Raw genomic sequence first — 13,501 nt, 5'->3', positions numbered from 1 at the left:
CTTGTCACAGACCCACCAGTTACCAATTCGACCAATTCCTTCGGAATCTTCTCTAATCGACATCTTCTCCATCTAATCCTGGTTGAATTCGAGCTCAGAAACACTCAGTCTGCTCGATAACATCACAGATCCCATTTTTATTCCTTGAGTTCATCACCACCAACTTCCATCACTTGAGCAACAGTTCAACTCATTCCCCAGAAGAACTGTTGAATTGTTCGATCTTCACGAATCACAAAATCTCCTCACTGTAATCTTCCCCTTAAATCAACAGTAGTAGCTGTTACTCCTTATTCTTTTCGATCCATCCTGTAATTTGAGAAACAATACATCCTTTCCATCTTGATTTCTTATTCATCTCAACCTCTCAAAACCCCCCTTTCTGATTCAGACAGCGAACTCAGACGCATCTATCAAGTAAAAAGAGTGAAAGAGAGAAATGATTATTTCTCTGAAATTTAGGTTTATGTCTTCATTGGGGTGGATTTAGACTCCCCTTCTCTAGTAGGAACCCTAGACTGTAGGCACCCAGTAATCAGATTCAAGCCACAAACAATGACAGCCAATAAACACAACTCAGCAGGTTGTCCCGTAATCGCCGAGCTCCCTATCATGCTTGCATACGACCCGACGCTTTTGCCTTTCTTCGAAATCTTCCACCAACAGCAGCCTCTTCTTACATCTCAGACCCACTTCTTCTCTTCAATTTATCTTCATCACTAAAGTAGTCGTGCTTTTCAGACAGATAATCACATCACTAAAGCCGACATGCTTTTCAGACAGAAATTAAGAAACAGAAGCAAATAGTGAGAAATAGTTCGTTTCCAACATCATTTGCACCTTTTTTCCTTTTAAGCGATATTTCTTCTTCTTTTGTTCCAAATGACTACAAAGTACCTAAACACTCAAAACCAAACATAAAATATATAATTTACAAGAAAAATAGCAAAGAAAGCATAAATACTAGATATAAAATTAGGTATTTTAGACACCTATCACTTAACCTTTTCCTAGCGGAACTAGGAAACCTCCATAATGTCCACCAACGGGCCCACTAGCATCCCAGCCGATCGGAACCCATTTATCTCATCTGCAACACCCCTGACCGTTAGCCAGAACTAGAGTGATCGCGCTATTGAAAAAGAACTCAAACGAGCTAAGACCGATTATAATGGTCTCAAAATTCATCATATCCGCCCAACTTAGGTTGCCTAGTTGGACGGTTTGGATTTTCCTTCGAACGATCAAAGAAGTGCTGGCGTGTTCAACGGCGATCCAGCTACACCCATGGTCGATCGACTTGCCCACGGAAAGCCAAGAGTGTATAGAATTGCTTGCCCAAAGTAGGGTGAACACGTTGCTTTAGAAATCCTAAATTGCGTTTGCGACAACGAGCTACTGTCGCAAATCGATCACAACCGTCCATCTTCGCTGGCCAAAGCGGGTGGGATTCAATCTTAGGCGGCCCAAAATATGTCAGCGCGCTCACTGGAAACCCTCCTTTGCATAAGGCCGATCGGCCTGCTCAAACTAGCGTCCAACTCTTTCAATCGATCAGCCAAAATGGGGTTGGCCACACGATTTCTAAACCCTAATTTAGATCATCGACAGTAGGCAACTGCAGCAAATCATCTCGTCTATCCAACTTCGCTAGCCTAGTTGGATGGTTTAGATTTATTTTCAGGAGGCCAACAGGGTAACGTGTGATCATCGGCCACCCCTCCTCCACATTCTCAAACGATCGCCCAAAGGCGGCCGGTCATGCTACTTTTTGAGACGTTCAATTCACGACCAATTTGAACGAGCTCTAAAACAGCGATGCTTTATGTACATCGATTATAAGCGATGTTTTTTAAATATTGATTTGACAAATAATTTTATTATTTGACATAAAAGTACTATGTGCTGCTTTTAGCGGCGAGTCTCATGCTTGACCTATTTACTCGAGACATCAAACATTGGACGCCCATTACGAGAAAGTGTCAGGAAAGGTAGGACGGTTAACAACAACGGGAGTAGTTGGTGAAAGTGTGACCAGTTTTTCCTCGTAATGGAAACGTGGTGATCACCACTTTTTACACAACCCCACTTCTCCACTGCTTATTCACCTCTACTTCCTACGAGATCAGTGTGTGCTCGAACATGACTTATATAAATATGATTTCAACCTATTTCAAAAAACAACACGAGTGTGATCAACACAAGTATTCAGAAAACACCAAGAACTGGTAGCTTACATTTTGCAAGCCAGTTCCACATTCTGATGCAAGTCATAAAACAGACACACCTTCATAATTCAACATTCTGATCTCAAACACCTTCTTCGCTTCCCTTCCTATGATCAACCCTTCTCCTTCACTTTGTGACCGAATTGAATCTGGAACGACCATTTCTTGGTTTAGGCCAGAGTCTTACAGATTGATATCTCGAATCTAAAAGTACTCCTGTGTATTACATTTGGTTAGGGTTTGAATTCATTTCTCATCAACACACCCAAATTCACCAAAAACAGCAGAATCAGTTTTTACCCCAAAACAACAAGCATCCCCTTTAAAATTCCACAACCACACTCCCCACAAAGATATAGCAATTAAGCACAAGTTCATTTAAAAACTCTCCGCCATTAAATGTTATTCCAAAGAAAATAACATGAGTAACCTTGCTTTCGTGAAAAAGAAGGATTTTGGTGGACATTAACAAATCAAAATGATTTGTATCCATAGTATCGACATAAATTAATCTCAAGGCCAGTTATGAACAAAGAGACAATTTTACTCAATTTTACTCATCATAAGAGATTCTTACGGAGTGTGTCAAGAAGAAAAAACACAAAAGTGTGATCACAAGAAGATCAATACTGCGAGAAAAATTATCAAAGAGTTTGTTCTATTTTCCGTATATAAAAACATAATATATTTAACTTCTGAGCATATATGAAATATTAGCTCGACTCACGAGAATATAAATGCACAAATATTTCATAAGAATTTTGCAATAATTAATCCAATAATGATTACATACTGGGAGTTTATCTTCCAAAAACTCTAGAATTTAAATAAATAAACATAAAAACATGCAAGATGAAAAACATAGGAAATAGCCATGTGTAATCATAATTTTTTGCTGTACCAAACCCTAGTTATCCTTCTCAAGAAACAAATTCTCAAAAGAAGTTTCTAGACATGCATCAGGTTTTTAATATCCTGAGCAGAGAATTCCTTCTCATTGTTGAAAAACTCATTAATGATATGATCATTTGGTTTTTCTAAGTCTTCAGAGATGTTTGTTAACTCACTAAGTTTTGCCTTCAGTTTACTCATAGTACTTTTTGACTGATCCAGCGAGTGTTCATAGTAAGTGTTAGAGCATTGCTCGGTCGAACTCCCATGCGTTGCCATCTCAAGCATGTTTGTCAATGTTTAGGATCAAAACTATAAGTCTTGTTTTCTAGTGTACTATAGCTAAGTCTCGGATTAGGATAGAAAGTGTAGTTGAGCTCAAGAACTCCATGGTGGATCATCATACAAGACGAAGAACTACTAAAGGAACTGGTGGAACTTCATCGACAAAAAGGTATGTGGAGACTTGAACTTATCTATCACTCAAAAGTCTATTCATCTCCTATCTTGAGACAAAAGTCGTTTTGCTATATAGACTTTGATTATACACATTTGCTATTTCGAGCCGAGTTTATCTCGCCTATCTATTTCTCGAAATATGTGTTAGTAAGCTTTCGCTTTAGCCAAATTCATCTTTACCTAGTGAAGAAAGTCATGTTATGTTCAATCACTTTGAAAAATGCTCTGACGAAAAATGGTTTGTGAATAACAACTATATAACGTCCTTTGAGAATGTTTCAATGATTCAAATGAGAGTTTAGATTATATAACCATTGATGGATATGAGCATTGTTGTAGAAACACATATATGTATAAGTCCTTATTTCTTGAACCAAAGTTTGCGAACTTTGTTGATCAAGAGAATCGGAAGTTTGCATAGTTTGCAAACTCAGTCCGCGAACTGGCGGAAGTTCTCGAACCGAGAATATCTGCTGGAGTTTGAGAACTCACTCAGCAAACTAAGTCCGCGAACTGACGATAGTTCTCGACCCGAGAATATCTGCTGGAGTTTAAAAACTCTTTCCGGGAACTTTAGTCCGCGAATCCAGTCCACGAACTTGAGTTGATTATATCTAAAAACGATTGTTTGTGAACTCATGTTTATATAAACCAAGGAATGCTATTTGCAAACCGTGTCTATAAAGTTCATGAATGGATTCGAGTGAATCAAATCGTTTTTGCTTCAATTGTGTATTGTGTAGTACATAAGATTTCCTTGCAATTGAACAACTCTCTAACTAGTTCATTTGAGTCATTTGAACTAGTTATGGTGAAGAAGAAGATGGTTGATATGAAAGTTCTCATATGGCTAACCATTTGGTTAACTATTGTTGAACCAACAAATGTACATGTTTGGGTATGGTTACACAAACCTAGAAACGTGCATTTCATTTGTGTGTAACAAGCTAAGTTTTCGATCCAATGTTTGAAAGCTATTAGCTTGAATCTAATCAGTTTTTCATCTAACGGTGAATATTTAATGCTTTGTTACTAAGCTAACATTGATTGCATACCCTAATTTGAAAGAATATATAAGGGGTAACTCTAGCGACTGGGAAACCTAATCCCCACACCTTACGTGTGATACTAGTTGTGTAAGCTAAAGTCTATTCTCCTTTAACCTTTGGTTTTCTTTTATCAAACTGGGTTAACGACTTAAAGACTTCATTGGGATTGTGAAGCCAGACCGACACTACTTTCTCTTAGTTGTGTGATCTGATCTTGCATATTCTATCGTACGAGTACAATCGCAAAGATTGGCTTGAGATTTATATCTCTCATAGGCAAGATATAAAAGTAGTCACAAACATCTTTGTCTCATCGTTTGTGATTCCACAATATCTTCTTTCATCGCGTCGATTAAGATTATTGTGAGGTGATTGATAATACTAGGATGTTCTTCGGGAATATAAGACCGGGTTATCAATTGGTTCATGTTCACCTTGATTTATCAAAAGACGGAACAAAAACTCTTGGGTATTTCTGTGGGAGACAGATTTATTCAATCCTTTAGGCTTTTCTGTGTGATACAGATTTTTTTATTAAATCTTCGACTTTGGGTCGTAGCAACTCTTAGTTGTGGGTGAGATCGGCTAAAGGAATCAAGTGCGTAGTATCTTGCTGGGATCAGAGACGTAGGAGCATAACTGTACCTTGGACCAGTGTGGGATTGATTGGGGCTCAACTAAAGTCCAGACCAAAGTTAGTTTGTAGTAGGCTAGTGTCTGTAGCGGCTTAGTACATTGTGCGTTCAATCTAGACTAGGTCTCGAGGTTTTTCTGCATTTGCGGTTTCCTCGTTAACAAAATTCTGGTGTCTTTGTTATTTCTATTCCGCATTATATTTTGTTATATAATTGAAATATCACAGGTTGTGCGTTGTTCAATCAATTAGAATATTCGACCTTTTGGTTGTTGATTTAAATTGATTGGCACTTGGATATTGGTCTTTGGTACCATCCAAGTTATCTCTCTAGTATTTGATAAAGACTCGCAGATTTCTATTTTCTTGAGTATAGATCAAATTGAGAGATTGAGATATAAACTCTTTGATATGATTTTTATCTAGATTGAGTCTGACTGTCTAGTTGATTCTCTAGAAAGTATATTAGAGTTTGTCCATACATATTGCTAAGAGAAATATTGGGTGTGGTTGTTGTACCCCCGCTTTTTCAGTAAGTTATCTCATCTAAAGAGCGACTGATTCGACTTAAATCATTCCTGTTATATACGAAGTTCTTCACCTTAGCCTAAAATCATTATTTTCTCGACAAAAAGATAAAAGAAAAGTTGAGGAAGAACCTTTTTCACCTCCGGTTGACATCTTATTTAGGTTCCTTGATGATTTAATTCCTTCACACAAGTAGACGTTAACAACTTCTACTGCATCCTTATTGTGTCCTCTTGTCACATGAGCCATGGAACCGAAACTTTATTAAGAAGATGAGAGTAATTGTCAACCCTAAATAGAAAAAATGATTTTCTCTATTATGGTCCGTGAAACAGTGAAAATATAATAGACGTTCCCTTCCATGAGCCCAAATGATTACGCACAAACCTTGACCAACATATTATGCAAATTGTGGCTACTCAATCCCAAAGGTTTTCATATAAGATTGAAGCATCTCATTAGCTCGAATAAATAGGGTTTAAAGCACAAGAAATAGCGAATGAATCAAGTCGAATTAAAAAACGTAACCTAGAGTATTTGGAGCTAGCTCAACAAAAATCATTTGTACTGACTATCTTATGAAATGAGATGAGTCATACAAATAAATATGGTTAGTTTATACCTGAGCAGCCTTGTCATCACAGAAGATAATGTGATGAAATTTTACGCAACCCCATTTTCTCAAGTTGAATATTTAGGCTGAATTTATTACTACAATTAAGCAGTAATGAGGTGAGTGGAACACTCACCGCTTGTGTCACTAGGTGACATTCTGAGGAAATTTGTGCAAGAAGGATTGTTACCTTTTATGGTTCATTTACTCCTCTGTCTTCTGGGTTTTGAAGTTCTATGATTGTTCTTAAATAGTTGACTCATTTTTTGCATATCATTATGAAGTTTAACAATTCTTGAGTTATTCTTCTTGAATTTCCAACATTTTTCCTGAACATGTCCCTTGCATCCACAAAAGGAGCAATGCAATGTGAGATCAACTTTAGAAGATTCGGCTACCTGTTGATTACAACCAACTATTTTCTCTTTAAGCGAACAGGCAGGAATGAAACAATTGTCGGTGATGGAGGTATTGCCGGAGAATCCAATACAACTAGTGTTACCAGAGGACTTTTGCTCAAACAACATAGCTGAGATCTTGTCTGAACTGCCTGAGAGTCTTTGCAGATCACACATGAGGGTATTAATCTCATTCTATTTAACAAACAAAGTTTCAATGAATTTCTCATTAAGTTTGTCTAACTCAAGTTTTTTCACCTTAAGATATGATTCGATTTTTTCCACAGTTCTCTTCAACCGTAGGTTTTCTCAGTGAATTTCTTCACTTTTCTTAAAGAATTCTAACAACTCTGTTTCTGACTCAGAATCAGAATTAATAGTATTTCTGCACATGGAGCAGAATTTATGTCTGATGTTCGAAAGTAAGCTCATCAATGTGGTCAAAAGACACAATAAGAACATTATTTACTTCAATAGAACTTTCTTCTTGAACAAATGAATCATCTTGAAACTTGGTTCGCGAACGTCGCTTCCCAGTTTGTTTGTACTTTCTCAGGATTTTTCCGACTTACTGTGTGGACAAGGGTAAGGTCTCCTCATCATGATCAAAACAACATTTGTCAGCCCAAAACAAGTTTTCCTTCGAAGAAGTCATTCTTGTGTTGGTTGTGGCCTTAAGTGCACCCGTGCTATCTTTAGCCATACTATGCTTGTGATCAAAGATCTTTAACTTCCTAATGAGTCTGTTTCTGGAAAGTGTATCAAGGTTATTTCCTTCCATGATGGCATGTTTCTTAGACTTGTATCTTGCTGGTAAAGATGGGATAATTTTCATCACAATGTTCTTTTGGGAGATAGTCTTCCCTAATGCAAAACAAGCATTAACAATACTAGACACCTTTTGATTAAATTATTCAAACGAATCTTCATCAGACATATAAAGGTTTTTCTAGTCAGAAGTTAGGTTTTGAAGCCTAGCATCTTTCTCTGAGGTATCTCCTTCGAATATGGTTTATAAGATATCCAAAGCATATTTAGACTTAGTGCACGAAGTAACATGGTGCTGAAGATCTTGGCTTATGGAATGGATAATAACGTTCTGCCCATCAGAATTATGCTTTTGCAACACTTATCTGACTATATTCTCTTAATGGCTTCGGAACAGTGTTTATCTATACAACAACTGTTGGTGCATTGTATCCAATAATTACAAGTTTCCATGTCTCAAAGTCATGGGCTTGTAAAAAGAAATTCATAGTGATTTTCCACCTTAAGTAATTTGTGTCATCAAATGTTGGTGGCACGTTTATAGAGATGCACTCTTGTGCATATAGTCAGACTGCTTCAAACACAGACTTATTACGTCTTAGCGTGTTTTCCTGCTCTGATATTAATTGAAAACACTGGGGGTACCAAAATACACCACCAACTTTTTCGTAGGCAATTTGTATGGACAAACCAAACACAACTCCGAGATTAAAAGATCAGTTAAGGAAAGTGTCTAGAGTTATATCTCTATATCTCTTGTTGTTAGAACGTTTACATAACTGAATCCGTGAACCTAACTAAAAAAATAGATCTTGGACGGTACCAAAGACCAATATCCAAGGATCAGTCAAGTCGTATACAACAAACTAGGTCGGACCTATCTACTGTGATTGATCAATGCACAACCTCTGATATTTCAATTATAAATATAAACAATATAATGCAAAAAAAATAAATAACAAAGACACCGGAAATTTTGTTAACGAGGAAATCGAAAATCCAGAAAAACCCTGGGACCTAGTCCATATTGAACACCAAACTATATTAAGCCGCTACAGACACTAGTCTACTACCAATTAACTTCTGTTTGGAATGTAGTTGAGCCCGAACTCAGTCTTCCGCTGATTCAGGTACAGTCGCGCTCCTTAAGCCTCTTGAATCCCAAAAGGACTTCGCACAATTGATTCCCTTAGATGGAGTCCCACCAACTAAGAGTTGCTTCAACTCAATTGAAGACTTTAAACCAAATGTGCCTCTCACAAATTAAGCATGTATAATTGATTTCCTGATTTACGATCGAAAGGGATGATCATAAGATCAAGGTGATTGAAATCGAAAGCAACTTGACAGAAGTTTCGCTATCCTCAAAATCCGGACTTATGCAACCCAAAGTGCAGCCTAGATTATTATTCACCTCACAAGTATAAAACTTTCAGAATCACAAAGTTTGAAACGAAGAGAACTTTGTGATTTCTATCTATCTTGTTCAAGTGATAAATTAACAATCAAACAAGATCAGGATATTCAAGTTATCAAGATAAAAGATAACTGCACCTGGCTTCACGAATCCCAATGAAGTCTTTGATAGTCGTTAAACCCTAAAATGGTTTATGGAGAGGACGACTCTAGATACAACTAGGACACACCAAAAACTAGTGACAGGATTCAAAGATCCAAGTTGCCAAGAGTTCCCCTTAGCTTTGAAACAAAGCAAACAATATTCACCGTTAGATGAACACTTTGAATCTTATTTACATAAACAAGATATACACTCTGGTTAGGTAAACCGTAATCGAACCATGTATAAAGACTATATCCAACATGGTTAGCCGTAACTAGACGATTTGAACTTAAAAGCTTAACACTCATTTTCATGAATACAAAGACATTGATCTTGAGTCACAATCATGTGATCAAATAAGTCTATTGTATTTATAGATAATTGATCAAATGCAAATTATCTCATAGAAATTAATCACAATTGAATCATAATCGACATAGTTGGTAAATGCACAAAGTAAAAATACTTGATTTGTTCGTGAGTCGGCTGAGTCAAGGTACGTGGACCGGTTTACAAACTTATAGGAAAAACCGAGTTCCGGAGTTAACAAAAAAAATTCAATTCACGTACCGGTTTGCAAACTTAGGTGCAACTCTAAGTTCTGGAGTTGACAGAACTTTTTCAGTTCATGTACCAGTTTGCAAACTTAAGACTTTTACTGGTCCTAGAGTTCACAGAACGTTTTCAGTTTGCCTACCGGTTTGGGTACTAAACTGGTTCTAGAATATAGATGTATTGGTTCCCATACCGATTTGAATATTTAACCCAGATCCCTTACCGCAGTTCCAAAATGGTTTGCATAAGAATATGCATACCTATCTGGATTACGAAACAAACAGATTTTCCCATGATGTACATATGAGTATGTGTATCACACAAATCTGAAAGTCAATATATAGCTACTCCGCTACGTGTACAAGTACATGTAATATGACTTCAGACATATAACAATTTTCTGAGCTTGTAAGACTGATAACAATGTCTTATATTCTGAATATAGTAGTTCTATATTTCTCTAAATCATTTCAAAACATTCCTGAATAATATGAATGACACATATCACTGTTCCAGACTATTTTTTAATGATAAACTTGAATCGTGATTTGGTTCCGAACAATAAATTATTCTCCAACGAAATTAATCAAGTATGAACAAATGTTTATTAAGCTTAGTCATTATATTTCGAGAAATTTGTAAACTAAATAATTAGTTCTCGACTCGAAATTCTTGTCTGTGCAAGCTAGTCTAATTAGTTATGCGACAGACATCTCAAGGATAGAAAAGTAAATATAACTTAAGAAATAGGTGGTTCAGTCTTCACTTACCTTTTGTTGATGAAGTTCTCCAAAATCTTCAGTTGATCTTTGCATTCAAACGGTAGAACACAAATGATGAATGGCTCGCTTCTCAATTACACTATCCTAGACCAAGACTTAACTAACTGTAGACTAGAAATCAAGATATAGTTTTGATAACTAAATTTGACAACAAGCTTGATATAGAAACACTTGTGAGATCGACCGAGCAATACTCTAACAAGATGTATTAATAAGAATATATACATGGAGATTTTGAGATGAAGGTCACCAACAAATGATACGTAATTATTTTTTTAATAGAAGTGTCCACTCTGATGAGGATTTTCAACGTCGCTACCGAACGCCGCAACACTTGGTCATTCGGGTTATTGGATAGTTTTGTCGGGTATACCTTTAATTTAACTATCAATTTGATGCAAGAAACATACGAGGGAATAATCTTGAACAAAAGGTCACCGTAGGCCTTAGGATTCTAGGTTATGGGGTTCATGTGGATGCTTGTGATGAGCACATTTGTATGGACAAATCAACTGCATATGATAATCTCAAAATGTTTTGCGAAATTGTAGTCAACTATTTTGGTCCATGTTTTTTTTTCGGCAACCAACGAAAGATGATGTCAATCGACTACTAGTTCATAATGAGGAGAGAGGATTTCCTGGAATGTTAGGTAGCCTTGATTGCATGCGTTGGGTGTGGCGTGGATGTATTTATGCTTGGCAAGGTCAGTATAAGGGCCACCACACAAAACCAATTATGGTTTTTAAAGCGGGAGCTTCTTATGATTGTTGGATATGGCATGTTTTTTTTTTTAACTACCGGGTTGCAATAACGACATCAATATCTTGCACAAATCACTGTTGTTCGAAGAATTGAAGTATGGAAATGCTCCATATACCAATTTCACCATCAACGGAAATCAGTATAACATGGGGCATTTTCTGGCAGATGGAATTTATCCGGCATAGTCAACTTTACGTCAAGTTTACGATGAAATATCTATACACGGAGAATATGTTCGTGCTTAACGGTTGTTTAACAAAAGACAAATGGTGTGTGGGAAGGATGTGGAACGAGCATTTGTAGTTTTGAAGAGAAAGTTCCATATAATTTGTGGACCATATCTTTCGTTTAAACCAATAGAAATTAATAGAGTTATGCTCACCTGCATCATTTTGGACAATATGGTAATCGAAGAAACTTGAAGGGATAAAACCTAGGTTCAATATCCAGATAAAAATGTGAGAAAAGATGTTCAACCCGCATGGGGTGTACCTTCACGAGAATATAGATTGGTGAAAGAGAATTCAAAACAAATGTTTACATTTAAGACTAAGGGAGGATCTCACTGCTCACTTGTAGGCTGATTTTGGAAGAAGAAACCCTCACAGGATTTAGTTCTTTTTTTTAGTGTACTTTGATTTGTGTACTTTGATTCGGTAGTTTAATTCATGTACTTTGATTCGTGTACTCTGATAATTTAAATGGCAAGTAAGGATTAAATTGAAACTAAAACTAAAAGGATTACACATAACAAGTTAAACTAACAACTAAGTCATGAATTTAAAATACTATGCCAATTTGATGGCATTATCGATATCCTCCTCATGGATGTCTTCTTCATCATAAGAAGATCTGTCAGCTGGTGTTGATCATTGTTGGGCTTTTTGTGCTTGAATTACATAAAATTCATCTTGCCAGCATCGAAGTTGTGCCTGATCCATTTTGGAAGTGTCCATTCCCATAATTCCTCGCTGTGTGCATTAAATTTTTTTGTTTAACTGTCATACGACCTTTCTTCATTTCCGAAGCCATTTTATTATGTGTAACTATTTTATCCATATATTTTCTTTTCTTGTTTTTCAAAATAACCTTGAAGGTTGAACTCGGCTGAAGCTGAAGTTGATGATTGTGCAGCATCTTGAGCTTCTTTTTTGAGCTTTTTTTTTTCCACACTGACTTCATCGTATACATTAGCCTTTCCATTAACATTCAAATTATAATTACCATGAACTGATGCACAAGTGTTGAGGTGAGGGTGTGAGTTTGTTTCTGGTGAAGAATAAGGAGAACCTGGAAAACCATGTTGGGATCCACCATGCTGGGATTGACTACCAGGTTGGCATCCACCGGTCTCGTAAGGGGATTCCTTTGGTACAACATATCCATCCAACAAATAAGGGTTGTATCGGTTCAGCTTTCTGTGGATGTGGAAGCATGCTTCGTGCTTGAAACTAGAAGTTCTGGTTTTTTGCATTCCTCTCTTGTTTTTCGTTGTTGCAGTTTCGACAGTATATAAACTAGCATTTTGCAACAAATTAATAAAATATTTAAAAATCAATTAAACAGTATATTAGTGCAACTTACCACATCGACATCAGTATCACCACTTTCCCTTTTTCGTTTCATCTGCATCATCAAAGCAACCCAATTGTTCATGTCTTTGTTGATTGCACCAAAACGATGTGACAACCCGGAAGCATCACGGTCTTTTGGATTCCCTGTTTCCTAACAGAATTGTGCAAAAATATTTCCCCAAAGCGTATGATGCGGTTGTTGAACACCATTGATTGGATCGAGCGTAAATGCTACATAAGCTCTGCAGATTGCTTTATCTTCGTCCAAACTGAACTTCGGACCGCGAACTCTTTGTGATGCAGCATTTTGTGTATATGCTTGAGTTGCCCTTTTATCTGAGAATGTGTTTTAGAAAGTGAAATTACAAAGTGGGTGAAGAAGGTGTGAACGTGAAATTTTAAACTTTTGTAGGTGTTGAATGAGAGATTGAGATGAATTGTAAGAATTTTCTAAATATAGAAGATGGAGAAGGTGTGAGTTTTGGAGTTGATTTAGTAGTCGTTTGATGTAACTAACCGTTGTCGGCTCAGCAGGAACCGACCAGCCCAGTATGGTACGAGCTTCAGCTTTGTTGAAACCGAGCCTCGGCTCAGTACACACGATCGGCCTTGTAGGAACCTGTCGTCCTTGATTGAGTCGATCAGTTCAATCAGAGACGAGATGAACAAACCCTAGTATTTGGAGCTTTAATGATT

This window comes from Papaver somniferum, chromosome 8, assembly GCF_003573695.1.
Source record: "Papaver somniferum cultivar HN1 chromosome 8, ASM357369v1, whole genome shotgun sequence".
NCBI classification, from domain to species: Eukaryota; Viridiplantae; Streptophyta; class Magnoliopsida; order Ranunculales; family Papaveraceae; genus Papaver; species Papaver somniferum.
The sequence above is the reverse complement of the archived record's forward strand: the minus strand, read 5'-3'. Positions refer to the sequence as shown.